The following is a 15,593-nucleotide window of genomic DNA, read 5'->3' as shown; positions in this document are numbered from 1 at the left end:
TTCTCCCCCCTGTGGTTATTGCATATACTTCAGTGGAAGTAAGGCATTCTCTTTGTTTTTCTACCTTGTTCATATTTTAAGTTTCTTCCTCCAGAGAGTCTCTAATCAGTGTCATCAGGATTAGTGGCCTCCTCCGTGGCAATGGTTGCCTTAGAGAACTTAAGGTCTACAAGTTTAAGTTGAATTAATACTTTGGTTGTATCATGGGAGTGTCAAGGGTATTTTCTACAGAACTCTGAGAATCAGGAGTTTTTGGCAAGAGATGCACAGGTTATAGCATCAGAAACAGCATTCTTTTAGGTCCTAGTAAACCATCTGATTTAAGAATGTGACAGCAATATACTACATGGTGACTAGTATTCTTCACATAAGTGACCAATCATAAGTGGTCTGTACAAAACATAAGTGAGCCTGTATATTCCACAGGATATCAGCTTTTTTTCTGGTCTCTCTATAGATTAGAACCAATGCCTGGTTGAGACATACAACCAATTGTCACAGGGTAGGAGTCATTCTCCTGAACTTAGCTTCAGTCATAGCTTATGCCAGAACTGGACACATGATTCAGTCTAAGATACACAGATATGTCCTATTCAATCTAGGACATATGACTTGAGAGCCACTTTAAATAGGGCCCCCAATCCCATACTTCTGTCCCTAAATCAGTTAGTTATCAATGCTTCCCACTTAGGTCAGTTACATGACAGAGGCTCAGTAGGACTCAACAAGTACAGCACAAAGTAGTACAGCTCAAAGTGCAAGCTTGTCAGCAGGCAATGATATAACTGAAAGAATATGCTAGACAGCAGGCAGTAGAGCCAGTTAGCCAAGTGTCTGATCCAACAAATTCTCTTTGTACCAATTTACATTACCATATGGAAAGAAAGGTTAGGTAGTACATGGTTATACTAAACCAAGGAGCTCCTAGTTAAGTATGAGTTCAGTTAGAAAGAAATAATTGTATTACTGTATGACTGGCCAAGATAGAGGTAGATGGAAGGCACAAAAGAGAGTGCAGTAATTTTTTTCTCAGGTAAAGAAGGAGGGAGAAGAGAGGGATTCAAAGAAAAGGAAACACTGAGTGGGTTTGGAAGGAAGGTTACCCCAGGTAGAATAGGGTGAGGATGGGTAGATTGGTATTATAACCTGAAAGAATTGCCCGTGCAAAGATGTGCAATGGTGCATTTGAATAATTGTAAGAATCTCAAGATGATCAAAGCAGAAGATTCACATCAGTAAGTAGGTTGAGGCAGAAAATGGAGATCTTTGTACTGCACTGAAGGAGTCTACATTTGGGAAGTCTGCATAAAGTGATAAAGTCTGCATTTGGAAAGATCACTATTGCAGACATGCATGAGCGACTTGGAGGAAATGTTTAGAAGCAGGGAGACCCAAGTCTACTGTTGGCTCATATGGAACTTTTATGCAAATTTTAAAAGGGTACTCTTTCTCCAGGTACTTTATTTATTGGAAAATATTCATATCATTGATTATAATAGCTATTTTTACTATAAAGTGAGAAATTATTTGTAAAAGAATATAAATCTATAATGCCCATGATGAAAATTAAATGATGCCTTCATTAATAATCTCAAGTGTGGTGACTGTATAGACCACAAAGTGTACAAACATGTTTATCTATGTCTGTCTGTCTGTATCTATCTATCATCTATCTATCTATCTATCTATCTATCTATCTATCTATCTATCTATCAAACAGCAGTAATTCAGGATGGTACAATCCAAGGACTTGGTTATCTATGATTACTCAGACTCAAAATTCTAGATGTAAGATTTGAAGAAGTAGTGGGACTGTTAAATTGATGCTTTTTTTTTTTTTTTTGTCCTGAGAAATTGGGTAGGTAATTATGTCATCCACTAAAATAGGTAATAGAAAAGGAAAGAGGATGGTGGTTGGATGGGGAGTCTTAGGAAATGAATTTGGTTTAGTTTTAGATATGCTAAATTTGTAGTGTTTGTGGGCTTATCTATAGGTAATTAGATATATTGATCGGGAGCTCAAAATAAGAACAATTGAAGCCTTAGGTTTAGTAGTCGCTAACGTATTGGCAGTTATAAAAGATGTGAGAATGTTTAATTATAGACAAATTGAGTGGCTGGAAGAGCCAAAAGTAAGCATGGTTCCTTGGTCTTTCTCTCTCATTTTTTTTTTTCCTGATATCTTGAAATCAAACCCTGTATGATTTAATGGATGGAGAAATTGAGTCTCTCAAATGATTGGCATGGGACTGTTTCTCTTTGAACCTGATGTGTGGGGCTCAGAGACAGAATTAATTCAATTTTTAAAAAATGGAGTAATGTGCCTTTTTTTAAACCTGCTAATTCATACTCTACGCATGGAGGCAACAGTGCTTTCTAGTTGAAGACACTGGCTCTGGAGGCTAACGTTCCTTCAACATGAAAAAGTCACATCCTACTGTGGAACATGGAACAAGGAGAGAAGATCCAGGAGAAGAGAGATGACACAATCGTAGGGGCAATCTGGACAGAAGGCAGTAGGCAAGGGGTTGAGGGACATTGATTTTGAGTTCAGGCTGCCTGGGTTATAATTCAGTCTCTGCCTTTTACTTGCATCTATACTTGCCTCTATATTACATGTTGATTAGCCTCATGGTGTCAGTTTCTTTATCTATAAAATGGGATACTAATGGAATGACGTTGTAAGGTTGTTTTATTAATCATAGAATTAAACGAAATGATATGCATAAAGCTTTTAGTTGAGTGCCTTGCAGATTAGTTTCCTGTGTTACTGATACGCATTTTACTTAGGGAATTTATGTGCTACAGAAGGGTGTCTTTAGAGTCTTTGCAGAAAAATGAAATGTACATATTGATTAAATAAGACTTAATTTATTCACAAAAGGATCTGAGGTAGTTCTACCATAAGATACAAAGATAAAGTATAATGAAGGGACAGATAATCTGAGTCACATAAAGCCAAGAGGACATAGAAACCCAGGTCTAAGGTCCAACACTACACCTGCAGGTGGGCCATATATTCAGGTGAACAAAACAGACGGTGGAGGATATATTTTGGGCTATTTCTTCTTTCCGAGATAGTCCTTAAGGCCATGACATTCCTGTATTTCCACCCCGCACCTCTTGTATTTTGGCAACACAATAATGTTAACTCTGCCTAAAGGAAAAGTGTTTTCAAAAGGTTCTTTTCTCCTGTCTTTTCAGCTTAGGTTAAACTTTTACCATATGCCCAACCCTCAGATGTAAGACTTAGGGATTTTCTTGGTTCTTCTCTCCTAAAATCTACTCCACTAAAGATCTTATTTTTTCCTCCTTTGCAGTGTCTTTCCCATCAGGTCTTGCCTTTCTATTCGTGCCACTACGCCTCTGGTTTAGACCTTTGTTACTTCTGGATATTCTTTGTATTATTTTCCTATCGATTTTTTTCCCTCCTCTTTAGTCTCACCCAATTCAGTCTCTCCAGTACATCTCTATCTATTATTTACTTGCTGAAAAGCTTTGAGTGGCTCCCTGATGCACTCAAAGTTAAATGCTTAATATTTAAGGGACCCCTCACAATCTAAACTTAACTCTTTATTTCTAGATTTATTCCTCACCACTTCCCAACTCACAGCTACATTCTGCTCCCCCAATGCTTTTTTCTTTCGTGATTCCTGAATATTCAAATTCTTGCATGTCTTCTTCATCTCTGTATTCCACATGACACCTTGTGCAGGCCATGCTTAAGGTAAAGAGTTCAGTTAAAAATTGAAGTTTTGCCTCCTGTGAATTCAAAACCCATGGAGTGCTGCCCTCTTTTGGTTAAAGTAGCCCAGAGTCGAAACGACCAAATAGGGAATGATGCTGAATGACTCATCTTTTCCTTTTGGTTAGAACCCTCATGGAAACAAACAGGCAGGGTGAAATAATTCCATCCTCTTTTCTCATTTTATCTAGCTTCAAAGATTGTTTGGGGAGATAGAAAGAAGATAAAACTCTGTATAGAAAACTTGGAACTCTACTGATTCGAATCATATATTACACATACACTCAGAGCTGGGGTAAAGCCAGTAGTTACTTTGAATGCTTCCAGAGCTCCAAAAATCTTCAGGCCTCAACACGGACTCTTATGTAAAATTCAGGGGACGCGTACAGGACATGTATTCCTTAAAAGCCCTGTAAGGTTAAAGACAGCTTCTTGATCTAAGCAATACTGAGGCAATTGTCAAAGTCATTTTTTCATGCTGGTATTGGTATTTGGTCAAGTAAGAAATGGAGCCTGGCCTGGAAGGTAGAGTGGACTTCTGTAGACCTTGCTGGGTCGCAGCTTGTGACTCTGCCCGAGCCAGTCTTGAAGATCCAGCAGAAGTGGAGGGGTAGAATGACTCGCAGCCCTGGAAGAGGGATGGTCATGTTTTTAAGAAAAGATGACAGCATGAGAGATGCACAGGAAAATGATCCCAAGTGAGTGAGTTTTCTCGATTATGAAATGAATGTCTAGGATTAATTTTAGAGCTTTTTAACCATGTCGTTGTTCAGAATCACACTGAATCTCACTAGGTACAAAGACAATGAATAGTAAATAGGTATGCACTATAAATAACAGGAAACCTCAATTAAGGCAGGTGCTGAGCTTTATCTCAAATGTCAGTAAAACCAAACCTCCTTGGGCCTGAAAGGGAAAGGCATTCTAAAACCGAAACCCAGCGGGTGACAGGATGCTCCACACCTCTTGCTGGAGGATGGAAAGGTTTGTGGGCTGGTGTCTGATGCTGTCCTGGCACCATCTTTGATTAGGAGCTAATGTTAGCAGAAAGATCGGGTGTCAGTCATGACCAGAGTTATTCTCTACTATCTTGAGAAGGTCACCGGATTGCTGCCCCTTCTTTTTTTGAAACTTGATCTGGGGACCACAAACAGCCACAATAAATTGGATCATCGCCATATGCTCTAAATTGGGCTGACAAGACTGATTCAGTGCCAGGAGCTGACACAGGATGCAGCTTGAAATGTTCAGATGGCGAGAGGGTTGAGTTTTCCTTTTCATTTTCAAGAATGCTATTTGAGGAGAGAGGATTATATATGCACATCAAAGAGTGAATTAAATGAGGTTTGTCCTGCATTTGGATTGAGGAGATCCATACAAATCTGCAACTTCGCTGTGTTAAATTTTGAGCTCTGGATTGCTTTGCTATATTGGGAGGCTGCCCTTCCTTTTCAATGTGGTGGGCTGTCTCTTTAACTTTGTAAATATAAAATTTGCTTAAAGGTCCCTAAGAAACAATGGAAAATCCCTCCTGTGAGTTAGGATATGTACACATCCATAAATATGGCTTCTTTCATTTGTGTGTGAATCTGCAAGCAGCACCTCACTAGAGCTGAACTTTTGCTTTATAAATAAAACCATCTGGTGTATCCAAAGAATTTCAGTCTCTAGGGAACAGGATCATAAACAATCGATCCTCCACAGACCTTTCAGTATTTTAGTTTGAGCAAAGCTTTCCCACAGCACTGCTTTGATTATTTTATCTGTTTTTAATCTTCTAAGGATTTTATAATCTGGTCTCTATAATGTAATGTCTACATGTGAGTCTATAAGGCAAAGTTCTACCCCATCATTTTTGGCATCCTTGAAGTTATTTTGATGAGTACAATGCATCCTTGAAGTTATTTTGATGAATGGGTCACAGATAGATACTCAGATTAATAGAGAGTTTGGAAGAAGGAAGTACTGCATATTATTCCATTTTTCTGATGGGAAAATGAGACATAGAGTGATAAATTCAAAGTCCCATGTCCCACAACTATTAACTGCTAAACATGAGCCAGATTTTGTGAATCCCAGTTGAATAATCTTTTTACCCAGTACTGTCTTCAACTTAATGTTTATTTTCTTTGAAGCATGCTTCTTAGTAAGACAAAGAAAATACAATCTTTGACCAATTGACAAAACAAGGCCCAGCAGCTGAGAAATTGGTTAAGTCTCATAAGAATGCAACTGGCTTTCTTCTGCTTTTCTTTTCTCTTTAATCTCTCTTGCCTCCTTTAGCAAAAATCATTTAGTGTTAATTCATTTCTTGGAAGAAGCACATTTCCAGGTGGCTTCTGAAACTGGAATGTGTTTGTGTGGACGACCAAAAGGGATTGATCACAAAAGTAATGTCATAGAACATTGGCTAGGGTGTCTCTAGACACAAAACCACATTAGAATCACCTGGGGGAAGCTTAACAACAAAGTACTAATGCCTGGCTCCCATACTCCGAGGGTAGCATCTCATTGATCTGGGTGGGGCTCTCTAAGATCCTTCTAATTGTGCAGGCCAGTTTTGAGAACTATTTGATGCACTTGGACCACATTATTCTACAGAAAAGCAAGCCTATGGATTATCATCTTTTTCCTAGGGTGGTCCATTTTGTTTGGAAATAATTTTAAGTGAAGCTAAGAAGTCAGATATCAACATGGGGAGAAGTCTTGGGAGGAATCGAAAGCAGCTGTAATGGGAAGACTCACCAAAACCAGGTTTCTCCTTTTTCCTGAGGTTCAAGTAGACCTCCAGCGTAGCTTAGGTGATTGGAAGTAGGGAACATAGGTTGACAGGGTCTCCTGATCTTGGATCCTGCCAGAGCTGGCCGTATCTCCTTGGCACCATTTTTTTTTTTTTTTAAATAGCAGGTTGAAATACTATAGTTTCTGCATTTTAAGTTTGGATGTATAACAATGCCGTGGTTTCTATGATTTATTTTGGCACATAATGGCATTAAGCGAGTATCTTCACTGCAATTTTATTTGGCATGTGACTTGTGAGGCTGCTCTCTGCATGCACTGATATTTGCTGGGCTCTTTGGGGGATAAGATGTGCCCTGCATCTTAAATGACCCACAAAAGAGCCTCTCCAGTCCAGTAAGAAACATTACTCCAATTAGTATAATTTAAAAATACTTTAATGCTTCAAAGTAATAAAAGGAAATTCAAAGAAGCAAAAATAATAATTAAAGGTGATATCTACTTTTTCTTTTGGGCATCAAGATATAACTGGCATCAAATCAACATTTGCAGTTTGGAAAGAATCGGTTCATGAGTTAAAGTTGCTGAAATGGTGGGCAAAGTGAACCCTTGCAGCCCAGTTGGAGAATTAATTCAAGTTTTGTTTAGTGCTAGTATTCTTAGTGGTTCTTTTTTTAAAATAGTTCTTCCTTTGTATTGTAGTTCATGCTTTTCCCAGGCTAGTGCGGAGAAGCCTTGGTCAGGCTGCAGCAAACACAGGCAGCCCTTTCTCAACCTCCATCAGGCCTAGTTCTCAGAGGTGGGAGACTTTCTGGGAGCGTAAGACAGTGGCTTGGGAGGTGGCTGGAGGATCCCATCCGCAGGCCTGAGGCCACTATCTCCATCTTCTAGAATAGGTCCATCCTGGCTGTGAAGACATCTCTTAAGTTTGTTTTTTAAAGTTATGGCTTTAAAATGATTGGCTATTGCCCAGAGACTATTTTGAAACAAGGCAGGGAAGCTCTAAGGGAATTTTTAAAAGCCATTTTATGTGTCTCTTAATATATGCAGAGTTACCCTGACAAACCAAAATATTGCTACAATCTATAAAGTTTTATTTAGTTTGTTGTTTCTTCTTCAAAAGAATGCCATATCCAAACACTTGACCTCTTCCTGAGACAGGATATGAAGAGTTTATTGACAATTGGTTCCATAAAGGCTGTGGTGTTTTACAGTTTTATAATGCTTACATTGTAATGGAAAGAGTGATGGTTCAGGGTCAGCTGTTGTGAATAAGTTCTGGTCCCAGCTCTGCTACTCACTGGCTCTGGGACATTGCAATTATCTTGAACTCTGGTTAGGTGGCAAAAGAGCGCATAGAGAGCTCTTATAGCAACTTTAACTATCATGATCCACTTAAACAAGATTTACATTTCAATGAAGGAAATCTAAAAGGAAATTTCATCCGGATTTACTTTCAAGAAACCCATCTCTGTGTGTAAATTATTACATTAGCCATGTCTTAGAAGGACCATCGTTTATTCTCAAGAATATGTAGCAAATTGTGAGAGAGGTATTGAGACTAACACCCTGCCACCCCGACTCTTTCCTTCTATGGGGAAAATCTACTTCCGTGGCTTATGTATCTTGGAAGTTTCCGATACGTTATTTTGTCTCTCATGGATACCCTCAGGACATACGGTAAATTTTTGAGGAGACCAGGATGGCAAGTCAGACCCCAGAGCAAAACTTTCTTGATGATTGTTTCCGTTCTCACAGAACTTGGTGTGCAGTTGCTTTTTTGTTTTGTTTTGTTTTGTTTTTAACCTCCGACACAATCAGTTCAGTAATGTGAGGGCTCCATTCTGCTTGTCAAGCTATGGTTGGCTACCCTGTCCTGACGGAGATGGCTGCAGTCCAAGATAAGCCAGTCACTCCTCCGCCCCCAAATTCCCTCCCAGATTCTTTTTCCTAGTCCATTCTTCTTTGCTTTACCATAAAACCTTACTTTCTCACAGAGTTTTATGGGAAAATAGAGGCTATATACATGTTCCTTTTAGTTAAAAGTGAATTTCCGCTCTGGAAACCTTGTTTTCACTATCAAGGTCCTGGATTTCACATAAAAAGAAAGTTTCTCCAAAATTTTGTGAATCCTTACCCAACTGCAACTCTTGTTACTAAACATAAAAATAGCATGTTCTCTCAACAGGCAGGTCTTTTTGAATAAAAATGCTGTGTGATTCTAAATGAGAAAGATATATTTTTGTTTGCTGTATTATTTTAAATTTTTATCTGTCAAATTAAAAAGAAAAGCTTCTGATACATTATGCAAATTATTAAAAAACTAGTAAGTGGTTGTTAGGAATCATACTAAAAATTTTTAAGCCATGATACTTCCAATAGTAAGCACAGTAAATTTTTAGTATGTATCCAGATATTTCATGAATAAGAAAGTTATTACTTCAACAATCAGTTGAAACTGGGAGATAGGAATATGTCTTCTTCGCTAATACACAGTATGGGTTTATTCCAAAAGTTTTAAAAAACATACTAGTTGAGTTTTAGAAAATTGTTGGTAGAAATATCACAGCAAATTGAGTGGATTAGTCTCCAACTCCCTTAATCTGGAAAATACAAAATGTCCTCTAGATGGAGCACCAAGCCTTGTCTTTGTGAAAATAAATAAGTCTTATTTTTGTGAAAGGAACTTCAGAACTTCATTTTAAATAGAAAATAAATGAAAGAAACTTACTCTTAGCTTTGGCATGAATTACCCTGAACATCCACTCTTTAATGGAGCAAATGTGTTTCAGACAGCATGACTTATCTTCATCTGTGCTGAAGTAAAATATATTTGATTTTCAAGTTCTCCAAGTGAGATCCATTGAGTTCTGGAGACTTCTGGCATGTGCAAGAGCCCGAAAAGCCCCAGATGTCTTCTGAAGACTTAAGTAGAACTGAGATGGAGGGATGGTGAGGACTGAGGACCACAAAGGTTAGGAAAGGTCCCTTTGTCTAGATGGAAGCATTTCCAAATGTAGCTTCAGTGTCTGCCTAGTTAGTCATCGTGAATGGAAAATACAGTTTGAAGTCTTTTAATACACTCTTTTCATTTTACAAAAGAAGAAAATGAGACCCAGAGAAGTAGCTGTCTTTCTTTTGTATTAATGGAGGTTTATGGCCCTGAAAAAATTGATGAAGCAGTTTAGTGAAGCTTTGTTGTTTCATTTAAAAAAATTATTTAAAAAATTTTTTTAGCTGTCTAGCATCTATTCTCTCTTTCTCATGACACTAATTTTCTTTTGGGAATTACATTCCCCCAACTGTAGGGACTCTTGGAAAACTAGTAATGAAAGTTGAGCTATTTCATGAAACTCTTTTTCTATAGTCAAAGGTGAGGCATATGACCCAACCAGTCACTCAAGGGACCTCAGATCTTAAATGGAGTTTTTGTCAGGAATATGAAACCGTTGGAATTCATTTTTCTTTAATTTTTTCATGTTTATTTTATTTTTGAAAGAGGGAGAGAGGGGGGAGGGACAGAGAGAGAGGGAGACACTGAATTTGAAGCAAGCCCCTGGCTTAGAGCGCTCAGCATAGAGCCAGATGCGGAGCTCGAACTCACAAATCATGAGATCATGACCTGAGCTGAAGTCATATGCTTAACTGACTGAGCCATCCAAGTGCCTCTGGAATTCATTTTTCTTAAATGATAACCTAATATTCATTGTACTAAGGATGATTTCCCCCCCAGCTTTACTATTGAGATACAAGTGACACCTAACATTGTGTAAGGTTAAGGGGTAAAACGGAATGATTTCATACATGCATATATTGCAAAATCTAAGCATGATTCTTCAGTCTTCCTATTAGTTCTGTGAGATCTCTACTAACCTTATAATAATTCTCCTCTTGCTTAAGTTGGCCAGAGTTGGTCTCTGATACTTGCAACTAAAGAGCCTTGACTCAAGCAACTACCAACTACCCAACATCAAGCAAGACCTTCTTATTAGAAATTTAAATCACCCAACAGAGTCACTTTAAGTCACCAGAAGTAATTTAAAACTGATTCATATAGGAAACGTAAACTATGACAAAAGTGAGCGATGATAAATTTTGAATTCTAGTAAGAATAAGGTGACAACATTACTGTAATAAATATTTGTTGTCTAAGTAAAAAGTTTTCCCTTAGATGATATTATACCAGAGAGTACTCTAAAATTATATTTTAGTATAACATTCATGTTTATTTTTTCTGATGATAAAAAGTAATGCTGGTTTATTTTGCTCAGTTTTTTTTTTAATCTTAAAAAGTTTTTAAATGAAGGGTACCTGGTGGCTCAGTTAAGCATCCAACTTTGGCGCAGGTCATGATCTCATAGTTCATGAATTTGAGCCCCACTTTGGGCTTGTCAAGATTCTCTCTCTCTCTTTTTCTCCCCTTCTCATTCTTCCCCACACTCACTAACTCTTTCTCTCTCTCTCAAAACATTTTTTAAAAAAATGAATAAAAAACTGTTGTTTGTTTTCCTCTTAGAAGTAAGGGGAAAAAAGTCTTCTAAGCTGGGAGAGTAGTAAAAGCAGCAAAGCATAGAAATATGTGAGTCAGACTAAAATAACAGTGAAATAATAAGTCATTTAAAATTATTTTCCCCCATTCAAATCCTTCTCAAAAGCTTCTGACTTAACCCTGCTATTTAGAAAATGTGTTACAAAAGCCTCATTTTTCTTTATAATGTAATTCTATTTCATGTACCCAGCAAGTAGACACTATCCCCCTTTCTGTATCTCAGAATATAATTTTTAAAAAGGAGTCTGATGTTTATAAAAGTCTCTTTAGGCTATTACAACTAATCTTGGAATAATGCAGTATGATATGATTTATAAGCTGACAAGTTTCATGTTTTAACAATGAAATCTCCGAGAAGCAGTTAGGCCATTCTTATCTTAACGACATTTTAAGGCAGAATTTGCAGTTGAGCTCAGCTTGGCAAAGCAGGGGAAAGGAATGCTCTGAAGCCTGAAAGCAGGCACACTGGTTTTCAAAAGTGAGCCAACAGAGGGCTTTTCTGTGATTGCAACAAGGGCCTTGTTATTGGAAACTTCATACGGCAACTGAAGAAAAATTACCTTATAAAATACAAACTCAGGTTAAAGGGAAATCAGTCCTGGCAATAAGCTAGCTTAAATAAAAAGAAAATAGGTGGTTAGGAGAATGAAATTTATGTGATTGAATTCAACCTAATAATTGACTTGTTAATGTAACTTTTTTTTAGTGAAGGTCATAATGGGTGTTAATCAGGCAGAAGGGCAAGTAAAAACTCACCAGCTTTGGGAGCTGCTCAAATTAGAGTTTGATATAGACAGTGCCCTATCATGGCTTTTCAAGTGGGTCATAAGAGAGTGGTGTGCTGGGGCCACTCCTACTGGCTCGTGAAAGCCACTTACTAAGCTTGCAGATTACTTAGCTTGAGTCAGTTGAGATCATATTGAACTGCAGCCCCTCTCACCTTACTCATTGCTTATTTTCTCCCTTCTGGTCTTTCGCAGCATGTGGTAAATACAGTTCCCAGACACTACCGCAGTTCTGTCTTTTAGAATCATACAGCTTTTCAGTTTCACACCTTATGGGGCATGTCTCATTGTTGACATAATATTATTGTTTTTTATAAATGTGGTGGGGCCTGCTGTTTACTAACACCTCATTCATACGTACAATGAATAATTAGGTTCCTTGGTGTTTTTTTTTTTTTTTTACTGTAGTTGATCTTATAACCACCATCCACTGCTCTGTTTGGAAGACTTAGGTAAATGTCCTTCAGAATTCCAGTACATTCCTTCCCTAGCATCTAGGTGTGGGGGTGGGGTGTAGTTCACTTCTCTTTGTCTGTCTTTGGGAGACTGGCTTTCCCAATAGTGTTTTCTGGAGGAGTGTGTGTCCCTGTAGCCAGCGGCTGGTCTGGCTTCTCCTAAGGCTGGCTCCTTCTNAAGTCGGACGCTTAACCGACTAAGCCACCCAGGTGCCCCAAGGCTGGCCACTTCTGCTGTCACATCCCTAGTGTCTTAACCCTAGTGGTCTGCTGATGTTTACAGCTGCTCATGGAAACTGCTATAACATCTGCTTTGTTCTGGTTGTCTTTTCTGATGATTCCAACTTCAGCTCTCACTGGCTTTGTGGGAGTTTCTGAGGTCTGTCTGTGAGTCCCAGGCCACAAAGTCCAGCTTGCAGACTTTCTGCCACCAAGGTGGTTCTTTCTGAAGAGCATGGCCCTCTGAAATCAGAGGCTCTGAAATCATACTCTCATGTGCCTTCCACAGCATTCTTGTGGAGGCGCGTCGTCTCATCTGTCAGGTGGCATCTGAGGGACACCCCGGAGAGCCAAACTCAGGTCTTCCCTTTGCTTCTCCATACTTTGCTTCTTCCTTTAGCACGCCCTTGGCAGAACCATCTTCTTTCCTACCTCTGATTCTTCCTTTCCACATTCCATCTGGCTGTGGGTTATGGGGTTTGACTAAATCCTTCGTCTTCTTACCTCACTGAGAACTCCATCACACAGATTTCCAAGATCCAGTCCCTCAGTCCTACCTCTTAGTATATAAGAAGGGGGATAAATAGTATCGAAAATCTTCTTCCTTCTTGGAAGAGCCTGACTTTGAAATTAATCGTCTTTCTGCAGAAAAGAAAAATCCCATTTTGTATGTTCAAAGCTGAATATTATATTTTCCTTTTCTTCTCTTTGTTTTCTGGATGAAATAACCTGAATCTCCAAGGTAGATGGATGTCTCATTCTACTTGGGAGAAAGTCATACACATGAAATCACAAAAAAGAAAAACATATTAGTTATATTTGAAACAGTATCCACATTACATGTGCTTAATTTGTCTCACCCTCTGGGTTAGAAGCTTCTTGAGAGGAAGCTCTTCTATTGGTCAAGAACTGGTTTATTTAGAGCAGCCTCTTGTGCTTGTATCTTCGGTAACTACTTCTGTGTATATACATATATGTGTATACACACACACATACACACATACACACACACACAGACACACATTCCTGTTTATGCTACTCCTTTGCTTCAAACTCTCCCCTAGATTCTATTCTTCTTGGGGTGAGGTGCAAAATTCTGACAATGGCCCAAAGCATTTGAATGACGCCCGTTTGCTGCTCCCACACCCCAGCTTTGCACACTTCCCTCCCTCGCTCACCCTACTCCAGCTGCACTAAGCCTGTATTTCTTCAAACCTACCAGGCTCCTTCCTTCTTCAGGCATCTGAAAAAGCTGTTTTCTCTGTTTGCCTAAATCTTGGTTCTCTCCTGCTGACTCTGATTCTCAATTTCAAAGTAAGCTTCTCCTAGAAGTTCCTCCTGACCCTCCTCTTTTCTACAAGACTCTCCCAGGGCACTTTCTACTTTCTTCAAGGACACACACCACAGTTACACTCAAATACTTAATTTTATAATTATTTTTAATGTTATTGACCTCACTGGATTGTAATCTTTAAGGAAGGAGGCTATTGTATTCACATCTCTGTTTCCTCTGCCTACGCTTATATCACCCATTAAATTAGCTTAAGAGATGATTTGTATATGTTTTATAAGTTTAATCTTTATACCATTTAATGTAATGTTTTTACCCCAAGTAAGTATTCTGGAATTTATAAGCTTATAATAACTTATGAATAACTATATATAGTTTTTACTATCTCTTACCTTTTTCCCCTCTGCCTGCTTTGAGGGGTTTCTGTCTTGTTATCTATATGAAAAGGAGGGTTTTTTGGTGAGATAATGTGTGAAGATGAAAGCAGCTAAATTCAAAGAAGTAAGCCAGATGTTGGCTTCTGAAATGTTGAATTCAACTTCATGTAGCATACTGCTATCAAAGAGCTTTTTAAAAAAATGTCCACTAGAATTTCTAACAGATCTCAACTGCCTCTGGGAGCAAGTCTGTCATATTTAACATAGAATATAAGGCTTTCCATGATCTGGGCTTTGCCTCTCTTCCTAACCTCATTTCCCATCCCACACCATCCCATCCTCTAATCGTGTCCACCAAGCTCTGTGAACATATCAAGAAAGAGAGATGATCATTACAATCAATTGCCATTGCTACTAATGACATTTATTAAGCATAAGTTTATATCAAACACTGCATGAGGGCTTGTGTGGGCATATAGGCTTGTAGCTCTCAATCACCTATTCTAGTAGAGGTGATAGGCATACTCATAAATAGCAGTATAAATTAGTTTAATAACAAGTGCCAAATAGTAGTTGAGAGTGGTAATGCAATTTCCTGAGAGGCAAACCAGTGCTCTGCTTTAGTTTTATGTTTCCACAAATAAATATGGCTCCTGGGAAACAAGAAAAGGTGGGGAAGAGATATTTAATGGTTTGCCTTTCTCCACAAAAATACATCCTGCGATTTATCCATTGTTCTGTGTAGTCTTCCTTCTTCTCATCTTCAAAACTGTTGGAGAATTCAACATTATTCAGAATTCAAAGGAACAGGTATTCGTCAATGACTGAGAGCCCTCTTCTGAGTCTCTTTGAACCCTGGGCTCACTGACTTTACAAACTCAGATATGTTAGCTTGACCAGTGGAGATAAGGCTTGAATCCATCCACCTGGAGGCATTTATCTGGTCCACTGGATGTGGCTGTGCATTAAATAAGCAAAAGAGAAGAGCTTTGAAAACTCTACCCCTACAAGGGCCTTATAGCAGAGAAACACATTCATTTATTCAACTAATGAATATTTTTTAGATAATGAAGAAAGGAAGAGATTAAGATGAGTCCCATGCCCTCAAAAATCCATAGCAGGTGAGATAGACCATAAGGAAATATACATACGACACATTGTGCTGTGAGCAATGACAGTGGTACGGATGATCCATCACAGAAAAGGCTGAGCATCTTGAAGTTGGAGAAGGGCTTCACAGGAGGGGTGATGTTAAACTTAATCTAGAAGATGAGCAGAAGTTAACTTTGCTTTACCAGAAAAGGGTGGGTCCTCCTCTGTCTACAGAGATGCTACAGTCCTATGCCTTCTCCCATCTGTTTTCCCAGAAGTAGTAGTCATTGGGCATAACCTGTGAAGGACAGTGAACCTATGTATTTTCTTCTGGGCCTGGT

The sequence above is a fragment of the Crocuta crocuta genome, unplaced genomic scaffold (genome assembly GCF_008692635.1).
Source record: "Crocuta crocuta isolate KB4526 unplaced genomic scaffold, BGI_CrCroc_1.0 scaffold317, whole genome shotgun sequence".
Classification (NCBI taxonomy): domain Eukaryota; kingdom Metazoa; phylum Chordata; class Mammalia; order Carnivora; family Hyaenidae; genus Crocuta; species Crocuta crocuta.
The sequence above is the reverse complement of the archived record's forward strand: the minus strand, read 5'-3'. Positions refer to the sequence as shown.